At 43.0% G+C, this 8,653-nt stretch overlaps 1 protein-coding gene across 2 annotated transcripts in view; it reads right to left on the minus strand.

The window, feature by feature from the left end:
* The window catches only part of LOC106584692 (zinc finger protein 609), a 215,446-nt gene extending 207,434 nt beyond the window's left edge, over positions 1-8,012 (minus strand). The window contains exon 1 of one of the 2 annotated variants that reach the window (XM_014170195.2): positions 7,893-8,012. The gene's annotated coding sequence lies outside the window, so the exon portion shown is untranslated. Of the gene's footprint in view, positions 1-7,555 lie in introns of both variants that reach the window. The other variant, XM_014170194.2, reaches the window with a different exon arrangement.
* Positions 8,013-8,653: the final 641 nt, after the last annotated feature.

Genomic DNA, 8,653 nt, shown 5'->3' on the forward strand with positions numbered 1-8,653 from the left:
TTTTGATTCATGCAATCAATGTTGCATGCAATGGTCATGGTCTAGTCACATGAAAACACATGCCTAACGGATTGGCCTAACTGGATACGAGCCACTTCAGAAGGTAGAATAGGCTTCTCTGGTCTGGGAGGTGAACAAACATTATGCTATGTTAATGAATCGCTGCTATCGCGATGGTTATGTTTGTCAGTGAGAAGCGTTTAGGCCTATTGAAAGAGAGCATAGCACAAAATGTAGGCAATAGGATTAAACTACAGTGTACTTTGATACATGTCTAGTTTTCAACGTTTCAATGAAAATGGTTATCAAACAGCCAGACTAGGAGTCTATGGAAATACTCCATAATTACTTTGAAATCTATTCAGCTTAAGGCCTACAGGTAAAAGGGTCATGGTTCACCTCTGAGAATAAAGACTGCTTTCACTTTGAGGATGGATACGCTGGAGAATGTATTTGTACAATGACAGAAATAGGCATAAATGATTGATGTTTCTCTTTTCACTGATGAAAATCTCTGGGACTACAATAAATAAGCTATTATCCATTGTCCAAGAATAATATTGAGGAAATGGTCTAGAACTCACAACGTTCTTCCTAAGCCCTCAGCCTAGATGCTTTTTATGTTCTCCAGTCAAACAGGAAAGTAGCAGCAACACCTCAACAATGAGAGGCGTGAGTGGGCGGTATCACACGCCACGGCAAACAAATAGACAAGACGCAAGTAAGCAAACATCTGCCTTTGCCTTAGGGCTGGGCGATATGCCCAAAATATCATGGTATTTTTCACATTTTTGATAGTATTTTATGTTTTTGATTAATAAAAGTTGTACATTTGCTTTATGAGTAGTGAGTGATCCTAGGGTGGCAAAACATATTCGAAGTGATTTCAATGAGTCTTTCTCCATTCTGATTGGTTTATACTGTTCAATTCAACTTCAACCAAAAATCACTTTCTGCATTTCCTGCACTCATTTGAACTCATTTCCACACTACCACGATATGGGCAAAAATACTAGGCCTTATTTTAAACCAAATGTTGCAATTGAGATTTAGATCAAAACTGGGTAGGAAACAAAGTGTTGGTCAGTGTTTCCTAGGGGACCCTATAATCCTTGGCTACATTCAATCTTTATTGGTGTAGCCAACATATTCATGCTTCGCCTATTTCCTCTTTGATTTAGAAGATACTTTGCACAAATAACATGCTGATTTAAGCCTCCACATTAATGTTATCAGGCAGTATTAGCTAGCTACATTTGCTCTGACTCAGTACCTTTATTAGCTAGTTAGCTAGCCAGCTAACTAACGATTAGCATTAGTGGCTAATACGATTTAGCTAATCTTGCTAAGAAAATACAAACCAGCTGTTTGTAAATGTAATAAACAAACAAATATCATAATTATAGGACGCTTGTGGATTTATGTTAAGATCAAAGTGGAAACAACATCATTGTCATCAAAAGTGTTGCATGTCCTGCATTGACCATGCAGACTGAATGCAAGTGTCTCCTCAAGCAACAACAAACGAGCTCCTTGATTGACAGGGGATGGGACTAGGTCTGTGTTGAAAGGACATGGAGAGAGAGAGAGGAGAGGGATGACTCAAGTAGCGAAGTAAACTATAAAAATGGACGTTACACACTGCGTATCACATTTAACAAACCAAACATTCAAATACCGTTATAGAAGGTAAAGTAAAAACCCAAACCGTTCCGTGCATAAATACCAGTATATAGTAAAATACGGTATACCACCCAGGCCTACTTTGCCTACAACTCCATTTAGCACCGATTAACCAGGGGGATAGCAGGGTGAGATAGGGGATCTGTTAATAACACAGCAAGCTTAGAAAGATTCCACTAAATAGAGCCATGACTACATGGAACTCTATTCCACATCAGGTAACAGATGCAAGCAGTAGAATCAGATTTTTTTAAATACACCTTATGCAACAGCAGGGACTGTGACACAACACAGACGCAGACATACATACACATTATATATATATATATACACATACACAGATTTTGTGTGTTGTGAATTCTGTAATGAATGTATTGTAATGTTTTTAAAATGGTATAACTGCCTTAATTTTGCCGGACCCCAGGAAGAGTAGCTGGTGCTTTATACGTCAACAAAATAATGTTTCCGGAATGCTTATCTTATTGGTTTCTAACTAGAGAAATGAATTCAGAACAATCTGAGATGGTGGGTGTCATGGCTTGCTGAAATGACACTGAACGACCCGTCATGTGACTTACAAAATTTAAACATTGTTTGACTTGGATACAGAACATAAACTTACTTGGTTCTTCATGTCAGAATTTATCTTAAACCTTTAAAAATGATTTCATACAATTTTGTGTCATGGCGTTGAGGGCAACTAGGTGTACTGGATGCTGTACACACTTTATCCCATGATCACAACCAGCTCCAGGATGTAGCATGGTGACCATAACAAGCCTGTTTGTAGTTCCTCAAGTTGCAGCGGGGAGAACATTTTTTTTTAAAGACAATGCACCAAGAGAGAAAACAAAACATTCTACTTTCTAGACAGTAACGTGCCATTTGGCAGACTTTTTTTATTTTTATCCAAAGCGACTTAAGAGTTATGCATGCAAACATTTTACGTTAAGGGTGGTCCCGGGAAATCAAACCTATTATCCTGGTGTCGCAAGCGCCATGCTCTACCAACTGATCTACAGAGAATCATGCTCTACCAACTGATCTACAGAGAATCATGCTCTACCAACTGATCTACCAACTGATCTACAGAGGACCGTGCTCAACCAACTGATCTACAGAGGACCATGCTCTACCAACTGATCTACAGAGGACCGTGCTCAACCAACTGATCTACAGAGGACCGTGCTCAACCAACTGATCTACAGAGGACTGTGCTCTACCAACTGATCTACCAACTGATCTACAGAGGACCGTGCTCAACCAACTGATCTACAGAGGACCGTGCTCAACCAACTGATCTACAGAGGACCATGCTCTACTAACTGATCTACAGAGGACCGTGCTCAACCAACTGATCTACAGAGGACCGTGCTCTACTAACTGATCTACAGAGGACCGTGCTCTACCAACTGAGCTACAGAGGACCATGCTCTACTAACTGAGCTACAGAGGACCATGTTCTACCAACTGATCTACAGAGGACCGTGCTCTACCAACTGAGCTACAGAGGACCGTGCTCTACCAACTGATCTACAGAGGACCGTGCTCTACCAACTGGTCTACAGAGGACCGTGCTCAACCAACTGAGCTACAGAGGACCGTGCTCTACCAACTGAGCTACAGAGGACCGTGCTCTACCAACTGAGCTACAGAGGACCGTGCTCAACCAACTGATCTACAGAGGACCGTGCTCTACCAACTGAGCTACAGAGGACCGTGCTCTACCAACTGAGCTACAGAGGACCGTGCTCTACCAACTGAGCTACAGAGGACCGTGCTCTACCAACTGAGCTACAGAGGACCGTGCTCTACCAACTGAGCTACAGAGGACCGTGCTCTACCACCTGGTCTACAGAGGACCGTGCTCTACCAACTGAGCTACAGAGGACCGTGCTCTACCACCTGGTCTACAGAGGACCGTGCTCTACCAACTGAGCTACAGAGGACCGTGCTCAACCAACTGATCTACAGAGGACCGTGCTCTACCAACTGATCTACAGAGGACCGTGCTCAACCAACTGAGCTACAGAGGACCGTGCTCAACCAACTGATCTACAGAGGACCGTGTTCTACTAACTGAGCTACAGAGGACCGTGCTCTACTAACTGAGCTACAGAGGACCGTGCTCAACCAACTGATCTACAGAGGACCGTGTTCTACTAACTGATCTACAGAGGACCGTGCTCAACCAACTGATCTACAGAGGACCGTGCTCTACCAACTGATCTACAGAGGACCGTGCTCAACCAACTGATCTACAGAGGACCGTGCTCAACCAACTGAGCTACAGAGGACCGTGCTCAACCAACTGATCTACAGAGGACCGTGTTCTACTAACTGAGCTACAGAGGACCGTGCTCTACCAACTGAGCTACAGAGGACCGTGCTCTACCAACTGATCTACAGAGGACCGTGCTCTACCACCTGGTCTACAGAGGACCGTGCTCAACCAACTGAGCTACAGAGGACCGTGCTCAACCAACTGAGCTACAGAGGACCGTGCTCAACCAACTGAGCTACAGAGGACCGTGCTCAACCAACTGAGCTACAGAGGACCGTGCTCTACCAACTGATCTACAGAGGACCGTGCTCTACCAACTGAGCTACAGGGGACTGTGCTCTACCAACTGAGCTACAGAGGACCGTGCTCTACCAACTGATCTACAGAGGACCGTGCTCTACCACCTGGTCTACAGAGGACCGTGCTCTACCAACTGAGCTACAGAGGACCATGTTCTACTAACTGAGTCTACAGAGGACCGTGCTCTACCAACTGAGCTACAGAGGACCATGCTCAACCAACTGAGCTACAGAGGACCATAGACAATACTGTAACAATCCAGAGGAGACTGAGAGTCTAGAACACAGGTCGCCAAGATCAAGGGCTGCGGACGTAACCATTAGTCCAAGAAAGTCGTCTGCCTTGAGGGAGCAGTTAAATAGTCTAATCAAAATGGCAGGTTTGTTTACACCAAACAGAAAGTACGTCCTCACACTTCGACTTTCTTTTAAAGCAAATTCACACGCATGCCTGGCTGTGGCTTCAATGACCATACCAGGTAATCCAACGTCTAACGCCACTGTAGTAATTGGAGGGGGGGGCGGCAGTGCGAGGTCCCAAAATCGACATCCACGTCTTCGGCGCCCGGGGAACAGTGGGTTAACTGCCTTGCTCAGGAGCAGAACGACAGACTTTTACTTTGTCAGCTCGGGGATTCGATCCAGCAACCTTTCGGTTACTGGCCCAACGCTCTAACCACTAGGTTACCATAACCAGTAATGCCTTGCAATCTTTAACACAAAGAAATATAGATTGAATAAATATTGATGGTAGACCTGTGATTTCACCACACCTCTGACTTGAGTAATCCAACCAAGGAGCATGTTGGGTAGTCTGGGAGCCCTTATAGTGTCAGGTAAGATGGCTCCCCCTGGCAAATACTGTGAAATACAGGACCAGTCAAAAGTTTTTTTTAGTAGGTTGGCTCAGCCTTTTGCAAAGAACATGCTGATATCACTGTTATTAGGTGTACCAAAACATACAGTACCAGTCAAAAGTTGACACACCAAATCTTTCAAGGTTTTTATTTATTTTTATACTATTTTCTACATTGTAGAAATATATATGAAATATATATGAAATAACACATGGAATCATGTAGTAACCCAAAAAGTGTTACACAAAACAAAGTATATATTTTATATTTGAGATTATTCAAAGTAGCCACACTTGGCATTCTCTCCACCAGCTTCATGAGGTAGTCACCTGGAATGCATTTCAATTAACAGGTGTGCCTCGTTAAAAGTTAATTTGTGGAATTTCTTTCCTTAATGCATTTGAGCCAATCAGTTGTGTTGTGACATGGTAGGGGTGGTATACAGAAGATAGCCCTATTCGATAAAAGACCAAGTCCATATTATGGCAAGAACAGCTCACATAACCAAAGAGAAATGACAGTCCATTACTTTAAGACATGAAGGTGAATAAATCCAGAAAATGTCAAGAACTTTGAAAGTTTCTTCAAGTGCAGTCGCAAAAACCAATCAAACCCTATGACGAAACTGGCTCTCATGAGGACCGCCACAGGAAAGGAAGACCCAGAGATACCTCTACTGCAGAGGACAAGTTCATTAGAGTTATCAGCCTCAGAAATTGCAGCCCAAATAAATGAATCACAGAGTAACAGAGTTCAAGTAACAGACATCTCAAAATGAGATGGCAAATCAAGAGACTGCGTGAATCAGGCCTTCATGGTCAAATTGCTGCAAAGAAACCACTACTAAAGGACACAAATAAGAAGAGACTTGCTTGGGCCAAGGAACACGAGCAATGGACATTAGACCGGTGGAAATCTGTCCTTTGGTCTGATGAGTCCAAATCTGAGATTTTTGATTACAACCGCTGTGTCTTTGTGAGAAGCAGAGTAGGTTAACAGATGATCTCCGCATGTGTGGTTCCCACCGTGAAGCATGGAGGTGGTGGTGTGGGGGTGCTTTGCTGGTGACACTGCCAGTGATTTATTTAGAATTCAAGGCACATTTATCCAGCATGGCTAGCACAGCATTGTGCAGAGATACGCCATCCCATCTGGTTTGCCCTTAGTGGACTATAATTTGTTTTTCAACAGGACAATGACCCAACATACCTCCAGGCTATGTAAGGACTATTTGACCATGGAGAGTGGTCGAGTGCTGCATCAGATGACCTGGCCTCCACAATCACCAGACCTCAACACATTTGGGATGGTTTGGGATGAGTTGGACCGCAGAGTGAAGGGAAAGGAGCCAACAAGTGCTCAGCATATGTGGGAACTCCTTCAAGACTGTTGGAAAAGCATTCCAGGTGAAGCTGGTTGAGAGAATGCCAAGAGTGTGCAAAGCTGTCATCAAGGCAAAGGGTGGCTACTTTGAAGAATTAAAAATATATTTTGATTTGTTTAACACTTTTTGGGTTACTACATGATTCCATGTGTTATTTCATAGTTTTGATGCCTTCACTATTATTCTACAATGTAGAAAATAGTAAAAATAAAGAAAAACCCTTGAATAATTAGGTGTCTCCAAACTTTTGACTGGTATTGTATGTTTTGGTACACTTAATAACGGTCATATCAACATGTTCTTTGCAAAAGGCTGAGCCAAACGACAAAAAAAAGACTAGATTGATTTTTGATAGACACGCTGTTAGCTAACTAATGTAAGTTGCTCTGGATAAGACTTGAGCATCTGCGAAATTACTAAAATGTCAAACATAGCTAGTTGAATAAATGTGGATAGCTAGCAATATCTCATCAAGTCACTTAGGGAAACGCATGACATGTGTACACAAGCACTGGTATAGAATATATGTTAAATGGCTAACGTCAGTAATATATACAAGATATAGTTAATACATTTAATATTATAACTTGCTATCTAAACTGCTTGTTAAATGCCCAGTTTCATCCTAGCTGCTACAGTCCTACACTGTCCTCATCGAGTCTATGTTGAACATGTATTTAGTGGCTAAACATTATTCCCTCAAATGCACACATTACATCAGGGCATTCTCCTACTAGGATAATTATATGGCTATTGAACAGCATTTTAGGACAAGAGGCAAATAACTCATGCCGGGTGATTGTGTGGAAATAGCTGCTCCTCCTGGGTCCTCAGACAAAGAGGGGTTCACCAAAGCAATGCACGAAAGCAGTTGTTAGCCAGAGACGCTAACTGTTAGCTAGTTAACTAGCGCGCTTTACAGGTTAGCATTAGCTAACGAAGCTAGCTCATGCGCTTACTAACTAGCAGGCTAGCTACGTCCCGTGTTCTGAAGTATAGAACAAATTCCTTCACTAGTATAAAACTTAAATGTTGTTCGCTAACTTACCCTCTTGACAAACCCAATCCAGCGAATGTTTATGTACACTCCATAGGTCCTGATAGTAAAGGTAAATCACTTTGATGACACCCCCCCCCTCCCCTCCCCAAATGTGCAAATATACACAGACAAAATCAATCAACGTGCTCCCAAGAAATCCAACGCCAGGGGAAGGGAACGGCTAATTCACTGGACTGCTGCCATCACACGTTGAGATCCCGTTGAAAATTCAAAAATACCGGTTACGATGGAGATTTCAAATTCAGTTTAAAGCCCTGGTTGGAAATAAAGCATATCCTTTCTGTAGTCCAAATTGTAAAATCCGATATTCTGGCAGTTTCCTCACCAGTTTAATTCCTGGACTTGATTTCGTTGAAATCTCTAATATCTTGATGGCTGTTTGGATCGTTCAATGCTGAGGGGAGCGATACAATGTAACCAACAAGCAGAACGAGCCACTTGCAAATTCAGGAAAAAAAGTACTGCGTGGACTGAACCGCTTGAGGCGGTAGATACAACCATAGAGAATGATAGAGGCCTCTAGTGGCCTAAAGGCCATTCTAGCATGGGCAGCGCCATTGAGGGCTTCCACCACGCTTCCGCCATTTTAAAGTAGTCAAAGTAGTCAACTAGGTGGGGATTGGTATGGGTTGTAGCCTCAATGGCGCTGTCCATGCTGTCGCTGACGCTTTAAAAGCACTGATATCAAGATGAGTCCTCTATCTATCTCTATGGGTACAACACCAGCTGAGAAGAACTGGAACAAGATCATGGAGGGGATTGGGGATGTTTTGTGAATGAGTCTCCTATATTATTTTTTTATTTTATTTATTTAACCTTCATTTAACTAGGCGTTAAGAACAAATTCTTATTTACAATGACGGCCTACCCCAGCCAAACCTTAAGCCGGACGACACTGGGCCAGTTGCACTTCGCCCTATGGGACTCCCAATCATAGCCGGTTGTGATACAGCCTGGAATCAAACCAGGGTTTGTAGTGACACCTCTAGCACTGAGATGCAGTGCCTTAGACCGCTGCGCCACTCGGGAGACATCCTATGGTGACTTGGATGATTTCATTATTAACATGACTGGAAAAAGATGGTT

The sequence above is a fragment of the Salmo salar genome, chromosome ssa23 (assembly GCF_905237065.1).
Source record: "Salmo salar chromosome ssa23, Ssal_v3.1, whole genome shotgun sequence".
Lineage (NCBI taxonomy): Eukaryota > Metazoa > Chordata > Actinopteri > Salmoniformes > Salmonidae > Salmo > Salmo salar.